The sequence below is a fragment of the Macrosteles quadrilineatus genome, unplaced genomic scaffold (genome assembly GCF_028750875.1).
Source record: "Macrosteles quadrilineatus isolate MER2022 unplaced genomic scaffold, UCM_ALF_1.0 Scaffold_1__1_contigs__length_201487025, whole genome shotgun sequence".
NCBI classification, from domain to species: Eukaryota; Metazoa; Arthropoda; class Insecta; order Hemiptera; family Cicadellidae; genus Macrosteles; species Macrosteles quadrilineatus.
The window spans coordinates 69,321,397-69,339,243 of record NW_026542594.1 but is presented as its reverse complement, the minus strand read 5'-3'; the positions used below and the strand labels follow the sequence as shown (position 1 = coordinate 69,339,243).

General features: G+C 32.7%; 1 protein-coding gene across 2 annotated transcripts in view; it reads right to left on the bottom strand.

The window, feature by feature from the left end:
• The window catches only part of LOC128983541 (zinc finger protein 652-B-like), a 32,268-nt gene extending 24,359 nt beyond the window's left edge, over positions 1-7,909 (bottom strand). Inside the window, exons 1-2 of one of the 2 annotated variants that reach the window (XM_054402847.1) lie at positions 7,768-7,909; positions 6,724-6,787 (exon numbers count right to left, since the gene is read on the bottom strand). The gene's annotated coding sequence lies outside the window, so the exon portion shown is untranslated. The remainder of the gene's footprint in view (positions 1-6,723; positions 6,788-7,767) is intronic. The other variant, XM_054402846.1, reaches the window with a different exon arrangement.
• Positions 7,910-17,847: the final 9,938 nt, after the last annotated feature.

Genomic DNA, 17,847 nt, shown 5'->3' with positions numbered 1-17,847 from the left:
AATGCCAACCGCATGGTAAAAAGCATTAAGTGTTTTGAGAGAGCTTTGCCTGTCAATCGTAGGCAGCGCCACCAGCGTTGCCATGCACTCAGCATAGCAACGCTGGTGGCGCTGCCTACGATTGACAGGCAAAGCTCTCTCAAACCACTTAATGCTTTTTACCATGCGGTTGGCATTCTGGGTTATAGTAGTATGTTTTCTGTGCTTGAAGGAAGAAAGCAGTATGTAGCAATCCCTGCCATCGATGAAACAGGTCTTCTAAAGTATCATCGTTCTGCTGACGCCTCAGTCACGAGAGGTGTGCCGCAGGGTTCCGTCCTCGGACCGACCTTATTCCTTCTATTTATAAACAACTTGCCCACTTGCACAAACAAGGCAAACATTTGTCTGTTTGCCGATGATACATCTCTTACGGTATCCAGTCATTCAGTGGCGTTGCTTGGTTAAATTCAAGGGGGGGGGGAGAAGCCTCAAATTTCCCAACTGCTTAACATAGATTTCCCAACTGTTTTTTTTTTAGAAATCAATTTTTGTACTATTTTTAAAAATCTACAAATTATTATAATACACTGCAGTAACATTCAATTCAGTATTTATAAACTTGCATTAACAAAACATAGCTAGTTTTACATATACAAAATTACTCAATTTCTAAAACTTCTACCAATTCATAATGAAATTTTATGACTTCAAAAAACTTGAACAAGTAATGTTTCAAATCCAAAAAACTTTACAAACCATTTAGGTAGCAGACGTAGCAGTGTAACATTTTAGGGATATAAAATAAGCCTCAGAGTACAAATTAGTATAGAAAAAATATTTTATTACAAAATAATGAAATCAAAATACTTTTAGAAGTTAAGATCAACATTTTAACTTTCATAAAACTTACAACTAGGGTAGGCCGAAACAAGTTTGTAATGATGAAATATTAATATCAGTGTTGTGAATAATATTATTCTAGTCTAGAAAAGAATAAACCTAAAATAAGACTCGTATAAAATAAAAACGTTCAACTTGGTTGATAATAAACTTATACATACAATACAAATGTTAACCTTCACCTTCATCAAACTAGAACTTAGACAAAAATCAAACTTAGAGTGAAAGTCAAACATCAAATTTTAGGTTATGTTTTGTCCACGTAGATCTGTTTCAGAGTGATTAGTTGATTCTTTTTTGTAAATCCTTAATTAGGAATGATAAATAACTTGTGTCGATTTTTTAAATATATTCATAGAATAAATATTCCATTTAGGTTATTAAAAAATAAGAGTTTTAAGGGTAATACCGATACACAAAACCTATCTTTAATGTTATTTTAATCTGCTTATTAGCAACTACTCCGGTCAGTTAGCCTGCTCCAAATACTACAAAAAAAGGTATGAAATATATTTCATGTGACTGACGTGAAAAATATTTTTGAATTTCTTGTAAACACTAACAAACAACATAATTGAACAGAAGAGCTACATTGCTTGCACTTTCAAAATTCAAACTAGCAGTCTCAGAGACGAATCATTCAGAATAATCAACACAGGACAGGATCAAGGTAGGCAACATAGTCCAATACGGAACAAAATTTCTCGTAAACGAAATTCCAACAAGCTATACCGCTAATTGATTATTGATTTCTTAAAATAAGGCGTGTTTAGCCATGGTTTAGCCTTGTTTAATCAAAGTTAAATTAAATCAAAGAAGCGTCAAGTTTATTCGTCCAAGTCAAAGAAATTTTTATCTTTGATGGATTTTCGCAAATATTTAAAATTTTTTTAGTTTAAAAATATATTTTTCTCGTATCTGACTTCCCAACTGTCCCAACTCGTGGCTAGGAAATTCCCAACTTTTCTCTTTCCCAGATTCTAGGGGGGGGAGGCTCCCCCCCTACCCCCCCCCCAAGGCGACGCCCCTGCAGTCATTCCACAGAAACACTTGAACAATCGATTTTTCTTGAATCTAATCCCTAGTGGAAGACATCAATAGAAATCAATAGAAAAAATCTATTGATATCACTAGATGCTTAGTGATATCAATAGATGTTCATGGATATCATTACAAGTAAATACAAACAAAATAGACATCACTGAAAACTTAGTCAATACATATCACTAGACATCTATAAACATAAAATGATATCAATATAGATCATTAAAGCAAACAAATCGTTCATTGATATCAACAGAGAATATTTTTTAAATATGTTAGATGTAAATATAAATCAATAGACATCAATACGGGTAAATAAAATGCAAAATATCTCTAAAATGTATCACATGTATGAACATTATGGATTATACAAAATACAAATGTAAACTGGTGAAATAAACAGTAATAAAAATGTCATTTTTTGAAAAAAATGAAAAACTCTAATTTTAGATCATAGACGTTAGCTGAGGTACCTAAAACTCAATATAATTTAAAAATATATATTTTTAAAATTGTTGTAAAACAGTTACAACTTGTATTAAAACTTATTTTTTAAACCGCCAAAAACTCATTGCTAAGCAATTTTAAAATTGTTGTAAAACAGTTTACAACTTGTATTAAAACTAATTTTCTTAAACTAAAAAAAACTGATTGTAAAACAACTTTAAAATTGTTGTAAAACAGTTACAGCTTGTATTGAAACTTATTTTTTTCAACTGCAAAAAACTTATTGTTAAACAATTTTAAAATTGTTTCAATCTTATATCAAAATTGTTGTAATAGGTATGAAGTTTAAATAAAAATATTTTAAAACTGTGGTTATACAACAATTATTGTAATACAGCTTTCGACAACTTTTAACAATTTTTTTGCTTATTGGGCATGATTAATTTTTATAAATCATTTAGTAACGTTATTAGTTATTTTAATTCAAAATAGTATTGAAATCCTTTTTAATAATGTATCTCAAGCGCTTGTCAGTTGAAAAAATACATCCAATACTATAAAATATGTTTTAATATAGGTAGCCTACCGAGAATATCCATAGGAAGTCCCCAGGATATCCTCAAAATGCATTCGTTTGTGTTGGATATGTGCAATATCTTAAATTGATCCTAGGGACATTCTCAAATCCTGGGATCTATGTGGGATATGTAGGAACTGTGGTCAGGATCCTGTGCTGAGTGGGAAAGCTGTATTCGGTAGCATATTTCGAGAAGTAGGCCTACTTGAGTTATTAGTGGATTTTACAAATAAATTATGAAAAAAGGATATCGTGGATATTCTAGGGATATGCCAAAGATATATGCCTCGATCAAAAACCCTCAAAAAAATTAAATTAATTATTGTAACGGGAATATCCCAGGAATGTCCCAGGGATATTCCTATATCTCATGGGATATTGGGACGTTTTGGAAACTCTGTGGGATATCCTGAGGATATTCTGTGCTATGTGGGACCAAAAGATTGCATTGTTATCCTTACCCGTTGGCCGTTTTAAAGTTATATAGCTAATTTTCTAAGAGACTGTAAATTTATCTAAAAAGGTGGGGGGTGAGAGGAAAGCACTAGGGGGGGGGAGTGGGGAGTTTTGGGAAAATACTCATCTCAACATGGTCTAACAGCATAGAAAAATCTAGCTTTCCCAAAATTACTTCTAAAATATGCCTTATTTATATCTTTATTAATTGTAAAACTGTGCAAAAGAATAATTCCCGATACTAACATTTTTGTAGTTTGCTTGTTTATGGATATATTTTGATCAAACTCTGCAAATTTATTTACTTTTTACTAAGCTATTAATATTTTACAAAAAAAATACACTTTAAACTACCTGTAGCAGCAATTCTAAGTACTCGTTAAACCTAATATTTTTTAAATAGTGAATCAATCGGATATGTTTAAGGGAGTATTTAATAAAATCAACCAAGTGGAAATTCCCTTAGTCAGCAGCTTTGCTGCAATGGGCGTATTTATTTCTATTGCAGCCCAGAAGTTATAGCTTAACACATTGAGTGTGGTACAAATATCAGTGGGTGCTTCCCCAGGGCCTGAAAATTTATTTTACCTAAAATCTTACCTTTTTTCCCAGAAGTGAGAATCAAGGTCGGAAATGGTGTTTTGAGCTTTAAAAAAAAAAATTGCGTCCAAAATAGCCGGTCACCGGTGACCGGGCAGGCCCGCGCAATGACGTCTATGGTAAAAATGTAAAACACTCTAAAAATGTCAAATTGCACTATATTTATTACTAGCAGAGTACCCGTCCTTCGTACGGAGTTGGAATATAAGTATAAAATGCTTATTGCAGTTACACTCAAGCTTTGCGTTTGCAATAAGGGAGGACACAGTTTGATAAAATTTGCTTTTTTAAATTTACAGTATTTTATAGTATTACACATCTACCATAGCCATAATGTTCTACCACTTCACCTAAACAATAGAAAAAAATAAATTATCAACAATTCGCAAAATATCACAAATTATTCATGAAATGAAAAACATAAACATAACTGTAAACAATCCTACTTTGACAGTTCTCATTGCGAATTGAGGCGTCAAGAGGCCAAGGGAGATTTGTGACTTTTTAAAAAATGTCATTATATTTTTTTCATGGTCATAAAAAAAATATAAAAATAAAAATACATTCACTTATACCCCTTGGCTTCCAACTCTTAGGTGTTAAGTTTGGAGGCCAAGGGATATAAGTGAATTATTTGTTGAAATTCCACCCTTTTTTAACAAAACCCGTTACCATGACAACTATTTTTAAAAAGTCACATATCTCCCTTGGCCTCTCGACGCCTCAATTACAGTTTTTTGTTGCTGCTTAGTTCAAATTAGCTGTTTTAATAAATGCAAAAAAAATATAGTGCTGCACACTGTTGGTAAATCTTATAAATTTTTAATGCTTTCCCATATCATAGAACCAACTTTTTTAGTTGAAACAGCTGACTAAATTCTTTAATTCCCTTTCAATATGAATACTCAAAAGGTTAAAATGGGGAGTTACAGAGCCACTGGAGCGGAGCCCGAAAGGATTTTTGAGATAAGAATATGCCTATATGTTAATCGGGAATGTAAGCTATCATCATGCCAAATTTCAGCCCAATCCGTCCAGTGGTTTATGCGTGATTGAACTTCAAACAAACAAACAAACACACAAACTTTCACATTTATAATATTAGTTTTATTATTTATTTATTATTTACAATTATTTACAGCCCCTTCCTCCCTCCCACCCATTGTTTTTTTACACTCTAACTGTGTTGTGGAAGTTGTTGAAACAATTCCCTATGCATAATCCTGGTTTGTCTGGACAAGTGCTACAGAACAAACTAATAAACAAAATAAACAAATTTTTATGTCATATAACAATAAAAAAACACAAAAGATGTAGCCTACCTCAATAAATGTGCAGATATTAAATTTGTAAGTAGAAATTTACACGCAATAGAGGTTAGGTTATACTAGTAACGCACACACAATAACTCCCGTCTACTCCTCAAGACCACGCCACAATGATTGATTAATTTCTGCGGGACCTGGTCGAGCACCGGTGACCGGGCCGGCCTGCGTGTAAGTTTCGTGGCCGGTCCTAGCTGACCGGCCAGCACTAAACGTGTTAACTAAGATAGATTTGAGGGTGGGTGCTGTGACGTATTACTGGGTCCATTTACTCATATTTATTAATAAGCCTACTTACTGCCAATAAAATTATGTAGAATCCATTTGTGGAAATTCTTTAAAATTAAATTTCCATGACATTTATTATTGTGTTTAGTTTGTTAATCAAATATAAAAACAAATGGTTGAAAAATAGGCTTGTGAAACTTGCTAAAGTAATTTTACTAAACCACAAGTTTTAAAACTTATTGATATATTCTAGGTATCTAGCCCTTTCCTTTCCAACTTCTTTTGGTAAAGATATCCAAATATCTTCCAGAAAGAATATAAAAAAAAAACATTTTTAATTGACACGACTACAGTAGAGCTCGCCCTGTGGTCGAAAACTCGACCAAAAGTATGTGATGTACAAACTTCCCTACTTTCACCCCACGCTGTAAATAAAACATGTGATTGGAAATTCTTCCATTTGTTTTGATTTTCTATTTATATTTTTGTCGTTATTTTGTCACCAACATGGCAACCCATAAGGCCTATATATGTTAATTTTGGCTTTAATTTTAAATTTTTTTGTGCTTATTTTTCAACCTATTTTAATTTATAAAGGGATTCTGCACATCTAGGCAGTTATCTTTCTAACAGTATGCATAGATTTTCCCTGCGATGCACAGGAGCTGAGAAAAAAGGGTTTCATAAACAAGCTTGTCTATTAATATATAGTATTAGCCCCATGTTAAATCTCCATAAGAAAAGTTGAATATCCATTTTTGACCAAATTAAAATAAATACGGTATTCTCAAAATATAAATCAAACCTGCACATATAGGACGTGTAATTTTTGGTCCAGTAGTATGGTCAGGCTAGGTGTCATAAGTTTTGCAAAAGTTTTTTATATATACGATTTTAAATTCCATTTTTAGAAGATTAAATAAAGGAATAGTATTACCTATAACCTAGTATTACCTCTATAATTATATAGAGTTAATTACCTTTCATTTAACACAACCTGCATGTAAATCGGTCCAATAGAACTCCAGATCTCACTCTTAATTTCTGACTTAAATTTTTACCCCTGTTAAATAGTCAATAGAGATTTTAATTTCCGTTTTTATAACATTTAGTTGAGTAATATCTGAAATCTGAAGCAAAGAGGGCAAATATATAGACAATTACCTTTAATTTGGTACCGACCGCGTGTAAATCGGTCCAGTAGTATGGTCAGGGTGGCTGCCGTAAGCTAAAAAATTAGCCCCATGTTAAATCTCCATAAGAAAAGTTTAATTTCCATTTTGACCCAATTAACATAAATATTTTCAAAATAAAAAATTAAACTTGCACTTATATTTAACCTTTATAATTAAACCTGCACCTTTATTTTGGTACAACCCGCGTGTAATTCGGTCAGGCTAAGCTTTATTAAATTTTGGCTCCATGTTAAATCTCTATAAGAAAAGTTTATTTTTATATTTGTTCCTATAGAGGTCGCCATGTAGTCGAAAACTCGTCACTCCACACTGGCAATAAAACATGTGATTGGAATTTGTTTGGATTTTCTGTTTATATTTTGTCACCAGCATGGCAACCCATGCCCATGTTAATTTTTTTTTATTTCAAATTAATTTTTTCTGCTTATTTTTGAGCCTATTTTAATTTATAAAGGAATTCTGCACATCTACAAGAAAATATCTTTCATTTGGTACCAACCACATGTAATTCGGTCCAGTAGTATGATCAGGCTAGCTGTCATAAGTTTTGCAAAAGTTTTTTAAAATATAAGACATAATCTGAAAGCTTTTTGAAGCCATGAATACCTATATTGCGTTTATGGAAATATAGTTTTAGTCTGCTGTCATTAAGTAGTACAAGCTTTCATAATTGAAAAGTTGACTTTTAGCACAGAGCTCTCTGCTTTTTTTGTATGAATTTAAAAGAGTCACAAGCCGCTAAGAAAAATATCTTGGCTTCGAAAAAGTCACTCCCGAGAAGATTAGTTTAACACAAAAACATATAACCTTGAAGTCAGATTAAAACTCCTTATGACAAGGAAACTATTACTTTTAACTTATTAAGCTTATTAAATTTGAAGTTAATATTATTATTTGAAGTTGACCTCTTTGGAGTTTTTACATAGTAAAAGTCTTGTGAGTTTAACTCTTAAATTTCCATCTTTAATACAGATATTCAACAGGAATAAATATTTTTTTAACTAACGCTTACCTGCTTTTTGTCAATCCAGTTTTGGTTGGTTAATCAGTTATTCAGGTATAAAACAAATCTTATTTAAGACCATTGTTTAGTTTCAACGGATCCTTACATCTCCTAAAAGTAAAATCTATTCAGGGTTTGTAACACCGAACAAAAGCTTGACTAGAAGACTTGTTTCTTCTTGTTAGAGAAGACTTGAAACAGGTTAGTGGATAGATAAGATCTGTATCTGGTTATCTACAGAATGTCTTCAATACCAAACTTTCATTATTGGATTTGGAATGAAGAAAGCTTTAAATTTAAAATGGTGTATCATTTATAATATTTTTTTATTGCACAATGTGCAAATAAATAGCCACTTATTTCACAATAATACAGGGTGTTTTTTATAATGCGCAGCCGACATAAAAAGTACTATGAGACAAATATTTTAATGACAAAACAACCTTACATTGTGGTATCCCTGTTTATTACCTCATTGCCGATCACCTGATATGCGTTGTTGTAGTTATCTATGGCGTTTAGTGTTATTGGGAATTTATTGTAAATAAGACACAACATTTTTGCATTTCGCGAAACCTTGAAGGAAGAGTTAGGATAATACGTTGAAAGTAAATCATTGGTTTTATGACAAGAAAGGTTTGAAATTAAATTCCATGTGTGATTCCAGTAACTAACAAATTACCTATTATCTGACTTACAAAATTAAGAAAACTGAATCTGAATTTAAGAATAACTTAAATCTAATCAGGGTCCAGTATTAATAATCACACAGGGTACAGTAGGGTAATGGTAATTTGCTTAGACTGCATGGTTTGATGCGATGGGGGTATTTTTGTTTCCTATGGATTCGGTTTTCTTAAAAATTTCAATCTATATATATAAAATCGAATGTATGTTTGTTTGTTTGTCCTTTATGAACTCCGAAACTGCTCAACAGATTGTAATGAAACTTTCAGGCATTATTAAGATCATTATTCAAGGATGGTTTGTGTGAAGTTTGGTGCAGATCCGTCAAAAGGGCTTCGCCCCAGTGGCTCTAGAGTTTCCCATGTTAACCTTATGAGTCGAGTACTCATATTTAAATAGAATTAAAAAATCTTAACAGCTGGTTCAACTAAACAATTTGATTCTGTGATGTTCAATAGCATTAAAAATTTAATAGATTTACCAACAGGGTGCAGCACTATTATTTTTTTAAATTTATGACAACAGCTAATTTGCAACCAAAAGGTGAGTAAGCATAGCAAACAAACTTCAACCTGGAGGCGAGTTAGCGTAGTGTCAAAAAATAATAAGAACAACCAGTGTAATTGTTATGGATAGAATGAAGAGATTTGCCGTATTTTTTATTATAAGGTATTTACTTTTGTAGTAATGTTTTTTATTTCATTTAACTGTATTGAATAAGAATCTGTTACATAATCATATTGTAATAACCTACAACATTATAATAATTAAAATTGGATTTGTAGTGGTAGTCTGTATTATGCATTTGATTGCGGCGAAACCCCAAGTATTATAATGTAGTTTGGAGGCTGTGTTTTACATTTTAAACCAAATGTATTCGTAATAATATATTTTTTTCTTATAAGAAAATGCATCTAGTTAATATTTAGCGGAGTAATTAAGTAATTATACTATTATTTATCAACAATCCATACAATTTTCAAAAAAATTAGCTGTACGATGTAGATTTTGTTAAACTTATTATTGTTATAACTTTTTTATTAGTTAAGATACAACTTTTTACCCAATGACCTTTTCTAATGGTAATATTTTTTGGATTAAAACTACGTTTTAACCGATGTCCTATCTCGTACCGTTCTCGAGCTACAGTAGTTTCGATGCATAGCGCGTTCCGCCATCTTTGCCCCCCTCCCCCCAAGTTCTCGACCACCTGAAAAGTAGGCGACATGCGTATTTTTTATCACCACAGTCCATATTACAACTATCAGCAAAGATATTTGATATTACTTCTTTGCGACACTCACAAATTAATTCTACTTTCGGTAAAAAAACTACACGAAAAGTCCATTTTACATATTTTATGCAATAACTTGTTTATTTATAGAGATACGACCTCGGACCCTATAACCATTATTGTTGTCCACATTTTTAGAATTACAACGACGTTTTAACCGATGTTCTATCCTTTACCGTTTTCGAACTATCAGCGTTTTAACGCATAGCGCAAACCGCCATGTTTGCCCCCTCCCCCCCACCTTATCGACCACTTTTGAAATAGGCGACATACGTAATTTTGATCACCACAGTCCATATTAAAATAATCAGCAATAACATTGCGTACTACTTTTATGCATGCTCAAACCCCCTCAGCTCCTGGACTAGTGGGTGAGGCGGAGCTGTCAACTGTCGCTCGGGGTATGAGAGGGGGGTCTGCTCCTGGGGCTTATTATGTTCTATGACAGTGTTCAGAGAGTTTTTAATCCCTTCAAGTTCAAGTTCATAGATGACTTGATTGTCTTTATAAATTTAGCTAAAGCCTTTTACACCGTTGACAGACAATTACTTCTTAATAAGTTGAAATGTATAGGGGTGAGAGGCGTCACTTTAAAATGGTTTGAAGATTATCTCGCTGAACGTTTTTAAATTGTCTCGATTTTAAACCAAAATAGTTCACAAAAAAGAATTGATTATGGAGTTATCCAGGGTTCGACCTTGGGGCCTCTGTTATTTTTAATATACATAAATAACCTGGGAAAAATTAACTTAAACAAAGGGCAGATCTTTCTGTACGCCGACGACACAGTGCTCTTGTTCGAGGGCGACAGCTGGCCGGAGGTGTACAGCAACGCCGAACGCGGCCTTCTCACTGTCAAGCGATGGTTCGACCAGAATAAGCCAACTGTAAACTTATCAAAAACAAAATACATGCCGATTTCACTTAGATCTGATTATGATCCTTTAGATTTAGATTTTGCAACCTCAGGGGTTTTTTTTTGGGTTAGTGCTAGGAACTCTCTTTATTTTCCAATTTCCTTGCTAATCTTTTAATTTATGAGACTTTTTTTGATAATAAGGTGATAGCCTTTTGATTATTTTATTTACCAAATAATGTTATATTAAATTTAGATAGGATTGTTCCAAAAACAAATTAATAAATTTATTCTCTCAAGCACATGGCTTATAGCCTAATTTTAATGTCTGTTTGTTTGTAATTTCACTAAAAGCTATTGTTTTTCTAATTTAATTACTAAAAGTATTTACTTGAATCAAAGATTTTATATAAATTTTAACAGCTATGAGGCTACTTGATCCACCTCAGAAGTAATGTTCCAAATTGTCCAACACCTAAATAGGCTAGTCTGTAATAATAAGATGGAGATTACCAAGTTCAATTTTCCAGATCTTCTTCCTATTTGAAATAATAAACGATTTTGGTTTAGCTTTCACTTTTTATTAGAACATATTAATATTAAAACCACACTCATTTGTTTCAAACTATTACCCAGGCTATTTCATGGCAGAAGAAGAAGGAAGTCTAGTGCTAACACATGTTCTAATTCAACAATGCACTTAGGTCTTCTAGATATTGAAATTCACTGTTCACTTTTAATAACTCAGGTCAATTAATATTATATTAAATTTCATTAGTGTAAATTGGCTTTTTGAGATTTATTTAATTTTATATATTTATTTTTATTTTAGCTTGTGTTTGAAATAGATTGTAAACATAATATATTTTAAATAGGCTGTAAGGCTTAATTGACTGGTAATAGGCTATTTATATGTTATTTAATTATATACAAATTTATTAACTGTTGCAATTTAAAATTACATGGTTGTGGTGCCGAGATTGGATGTGACAAGTGTGAAAGTATTGAATGTGTGAATGAGTTTAAGTATTTAGGGGTGATGTTTGATAGTCGGCTGAAATGGACTAGTCACATAAATCAAATTAGATGTAAACTACGTAAATTCATTTTTGTTTTTTCTAATATATCCAAAATTTTACCTCTTGATCTTCTCAAAAACATTTACCATGTATACATACAGTCTATTCTAGGGTGAGTGCACCAGTGAATGACCACCCCCCAATGAATGACCGTTTTGTATAAAACACATCATATCAGGCTTTCTGTATTTCCTAGTCCATTTCAAACGTGTTAAAAAGTAACTTTGGGGTCTTTAAAATTCACTCTGTGACTGACTAAAAAAGAAAGTGTCAATCATCCTTTTGTAACATAAACAAAATTAGATGTTTCAAGCAGTTCGTTTTTAAGCTTCCTACTATGGCGTCTCGCACAAACATGGTTGGTTGTAAATTGTAATGGTTCCTTAATTATTGATTGGAACTGTAATATATTAAATGTAATTCACAGTTAACATGTTAAGGTACTGGTTCACAAATTAGGGTATCACCAGTGAATGACCGTTTCGGTCATTAACTGGATTTAGGTCAATTTTCTTTATTGATATTGATGACAATGTTTTCTGATGGAGTAAGCGATTGCTAGGAAACCCAAAATTTCATCAGAAATTATGTGGATACACTATAACCAAAGTTTGAATGCGAGTTAAATCTTACGGTCGTTTCCTCAATAAAAAGTGATCTTTCACTAGAACCTATATTTTGACGACCCTGATATTGTTATTTTTCACTACAGGGTTTCAAGCTTCGATGCGAAAACCTTGAACGGGGGATGTTCGGTGAAAAGGAGGAGGTTTAATACAATTTTAAAATTGTTACCTATATAATATGCGGTCATTCACTGGTGCGATGATTTATGTTAAAAAAATTGTATTTTTGGACACTTTTTTTAACATAATACATTAATTTGTATCATCGGGAAGTACAGGGAAATATGGGTAATACATTTAAACCATTTCCTACAATGTAGCTTAGTAGTATATTTTCCCATGTCGGATACGAGTAGAAAGTCAACCTTAAACGGTCATTCACTGATGCACTCACCCTACAATTTGGGAATCTAGCGTGGGGTGGTGGCTATAAAAGTATTCTGGCCCCTTTTAAAATTATTCAAAAAGCCATTATAACATTTTCTCTACGGAAACCTCCCCGCTACCCCTCAGAATATATCTTTGAGGAGTTCAAAGTTTTTAATCTTTTACAGCTTTTTATAAGATAATTAATTATATACATTTTCAAAAACAAAAATTCCCTCTTTAAACAAACTTCTCACAACTATCTTACAAGGTTTGCTTTGAACACCGGGATAGAGTTACCTAAGATCACTAAAAGTATTAATAAAATGTCTCCCCAATACATTACAACAGTTATTTTTTCAAAATTACCCGCTCAGCTAAAAAATCCGGAGCCGTGCAGTCTGCTAAAATATAAAAAAAACTCAAAATATATGGTTAGTAGAACTAGGACGCGGGCATATCGACAGCTTGTTTGTGTCCATGTATTCCTTCTAAAGCCGTCACAGTCAAATACAACGATGTATGAGTGTCAGGCTGTGATGTTTGTGTGCAGATGTGCGTGCGTAGAAGTGTGAGTGAGAGGGAGCGAGGGAATGGTACCTAGGACATGCAGGGACAGAGCGGAGACGGCCTAACTAATGGAACTGTGGGGCCAGCAGCCGCCTGATGTCCTGGTGCAACTGAGCTTAAGTGTGTTGTGTGTTGTGTGCTGTGTGTGTGTAGGTGTTTGTCTTTGTGTAGGTGTCTGTCTGTGTGTGTGTGTCTGTGTGTGTGTGTCTGTGTGTGTACTGTGTGTGTGGTTTCCGAGTCTCAGTTGAGCGGTTGTTACGTATGCGTAGTTTTTGTTTCGCCTTTACTTCCTCTTGTGGTTCCTACAGTTTTTAAAATTTAATTGTATTAGCTCAATGTGCAATCTTTCTCCTTATTCCAAAAGTATGTAAAATAATAATTTTAGTTATTAATTAATTTTTCTATGAAATTGTATGTTTGACTACTAGTGAAGCTCATTCCCCACACACAGGCTGTGCCTATGTGGGGAATAATCCATCTGTTTGTACAGCTCTGTGTAACAATTATTGTGTTTTTGATGGAATATAGGATTTTTTATTTCATTTCATTATTACTTAAAAGGAATTAAAGAATTTTGTCAGCTGTTTCAACTAAACAAGTTGGTTCTATCATAGGTTGTTTTATCTATTTCATTCTATGATATCCTATCATGGTGGAAGGAAAATACATAGGTGTGCTATTCCCGTCAATATGCTGACGTCATTCAGATTGAGTGTAGGAGTTTTGCCAACGGGTATCAGGTAGAAAGGGTCCCCATCCATGAATTCCACATACTGCGGAGTTTTGCCAACGGTTGTGGGTTGCGCGAGAGGGGGAGGGGGAGAGAGAGAGATTACACGTGACCGTGAGGGTGGTTTCTGCTAGGGGTGGACAAATTAGGCAGGATGCTGACTGTGTTCAAAGTAATGGAGTTATGCACCTCTAACTGTGAAAGGAAATGTATTGAATTTTTAACCTAACCTAACCAAAGCTAACCTAACCTAACCCAACCTAACCCACTGCGACAAGCGCATAACTGCCAAGCGTAGACAACCCTGACAATCGCTCTCTCTCTCCCTCCGTCACACTCTTTCTCCCACCACCACCGTTGGCAAATCTCCGCACCAAGAGGTGGCCGAAGGCATCCCCCCATCTACCTGACACCCGTTGGCAAAACTCCGGTTCCCATTCAGATTGCAAACACCATTTTACCATATAGAAAAATTATAAAAACAATAACAATCAAATCAAAACAAATATATACTTGGCAATACAATCAGGTGATTTTTTTTTTATTTGCAATCTGGGTGACGTCAGCATATGACGGGAATAGCACACCTACCCTAGTAGCAAAAAAAATTTATATTATATTGAAACAATATTGTCCAATATTGAGAACAATATTGATTTCTTCAATATTAAAACAATATTGTTATGATATTTTGCCAATATTAAACAATATTGGTGATAAATATTATAATTCAATATGAAAACAATATTGTTTAAATATGTTCCCAATATTCTTCAATACTGTAAAACAATATTGTTAAGGTAATATTCAAACATTATCGTTTTAATTTCTTCCCAATATTGAACAATATCTATAGAAAAATATTGTTATCAACTTAGTTTAAATATTGTTGAAATATTCAATAAATATCAGCAACACAATATCATGTTAGTAGTTAACAAACCAATTTTGCACTTTTGGCATAAACAAACCTACTATTATAACATTTTAATGTGCACTTTAGGAGATGTTTTATCAGCTATCATCATTGAAGAAATTCACATAACACAATAATTAGGTTTTATTTCTGTTGTCACATGCCACTGTCAATTATTACAATACAGGGTGTCTGTAAAGTCTGTCACCAAACTTAATAGTGGTTTATTGGGTTAAAATAAGCAAAAAGGTTCCTCTAGGGGTATGTACTTAAATGCATACCCAAGTAGCACACATTGTTGGCCCAACGTTGGGAAATGGTCGGCACCGTTGGGAAATGGTTGGCGAAAATTGTAACGCCTTGCCAACGTTGGCCCAACGGAAACTTGTATCCGTTGGCCCTACAAAGGAAAGAATCGTTGGCCTTTGTTGGATTTAAGTATAAAACATTCTAAAACGCATTTTAACAAATTGATTTATTTATAAGAACAAAAATGCTATGGCAAATGAACCAAACATTCATTTGCAAAATTTAAATTTGTTTTCTGTTTATCTATTGGACCCCAGCCGATATTTATTTTCATGTTGTTCAACAATAGGCTTAACTAATTTAAGCACTAAGTTAGTTTGTTTATTTTTTAAGTTAAGCTATATTTTTATGGCTTTAAAATATTTAAATCTTTTCATCTTTTATAAAATTTGAAATTTGTAAACAACTTTTCTACATCTCACGGATTTGAATTGTTAGTTTTCAAAAATGCATGACATACATATTGTAGAATGTTAATAAGTCTAGGGAATTTTTTAAATATAACAAGTAGCCATATCAAATGTCAAAACTGGGTTTTATTCAAATTTGCCAAGAGTCTTAATACACACCACGTATTGAACAAATTATTTTTATGCTCGACTATTTGTGATTTTTCTGTGATTATGCTCTTAACCCAACTTCTCTTAGCTGAATCTTTGATAAATGTACACAACAGTTTACTTAGTTCCTCTGTAGTGACACCATAATATTCACAAAAAGGATTATAATTGTGAAAATGGTATACTTTAATGTTACCAGGTAAAAGACTAGTAATAGAGAGGCAGAGTCTAGAACTGTAAGGACGTATAACTCCACTTACAAAGACTCGAGATACATATTTATTTTCATAAAACATTGCACTATTAACCTTGTAAACAAATGAAATGATTTGATCTTCATCAGGGCTATCTCTCAATATTGGACTATCTACCAATGCATCATATTCGTCCAACAAAATAAAAACATGTTTACCAAAGTGCTCATATAGAAGCTCAGACAATAAAGGGATTCCCTGTAGTACTTCTGACTCGGTCAAAGTCCGGTTACCTTCACTTAGAGAATACATATCAAATAACTTCCTACTGTTACCATTTGACCAGAGCTTGAAATTGTTTCTTAGGTACTCGTGGTGCTGAAAGGTATTGAGAAGTATTTCTTTATACTGTTCAATTAAGGAATTGAACCCCTTGATTGCACTTAGAGAATGATAATCAATCAAAATAACAGGATAGGTTCCAAAATGATCATTGAAAAAGCTTGGATCATGATTGAAAATTTTCAAATTATTTCCTACAAAAAGTTTAAAATTCAATGTTTTGGATTTATTTTCTCTCAAACCATTTTTATCCACATTAATTTGAAGAAACCTCTTTGCCATGTTCAAGTTGGTCGATTTCCCAGAAAGACGTGGAGCTATTATTAAAACTTTGTCATTTTCTTCAAGCATGGTCCTCAACAGAAGTGATCTGTCAATAAATGCAGTCGTCTTAAGAACAGTTTCAAAATCCCAAGTACTGAAACGAAATATTGGATTCAAAATTCCCTAAAAATAAAAATAGATATATGAAATAATATTTACAAAACTACAATATTATCGTAAAAATAATATTTAATTTCAAATATTTTTACTGATCAACCAATTCTACCTAATAAGATTAATACAATAACTATTGGCTTGTAGGGACATAAGTCCCTAAAGAGCTCAATAATGTAAAACAAATTATTCTAATATTTAACTCTGCTTAAGGCAGCAAACATAAAATTGTTTGTGAATAAATACTGGTTTACTAAGATAGCTTTGGTCTTGTGATTAATGGTGATAAAAAAGGCTACCCTGATTGGAATTTTGGAAATTGTCTTCTTCAAATATGAAAAGGCAAATAAAGGTGTGTTGAGGTAAGCTTAGGCCTAGTTCTTGGTCAAAACCGCTAAATTAGCATCCCTACCCCTGTTAATATTTCAAAGTTTAAACTCCTTTTGTTGACGTTTAGCAAAATTAGTGTAAAGTAAAGGCATCCCATTAAACAAACTTAACCCTTGATTTTTTTTCCGATCAACACAAAAAACTACAATTAGTGTAAGTTTATCTGATGGTTTTCCTCTTAAAGGTGCGATTGACTTTACATATTCTATCCAAATAGGCCTAATCATCGGCTCATTCCTAACTCTCAAACGACTGGTTAGGGTTCCATTACCCAGTTCTCGAAACCAATCACGAAATTACTTTTCATCAGCATTGACATACATGTTAATTATAATTATATAATTTATTTAATTATAATTATTCCATATTTATTCCAAAGTTGTTTTCTAAGACTAGTTGGGGTTATTCCACTTCATGCAAAATATTGATTAAACACTATGATAAATCTCAAATTTAAAATGTTTGTAAATTTACGGCTGCACTTTAAGTACTACACTCATTTGAATGAAAATATCGATTATTCGATTGTTTCATTCGATATGTCGTTTGGTTAGTTAGGTTTTAAGCTTACCTAACTAACCAAACGATATAACTTATCGAATTATCAATATATCGATTGATATTTTCATTCAAATGAGTGTAGGACGTAAAGTAAAGTGCAGCCAAATTTACAAAGAAAATGTAGAATAAATCTTAAAAATATGTTTTGAAATAAAAAGACAGCAGAAGTTT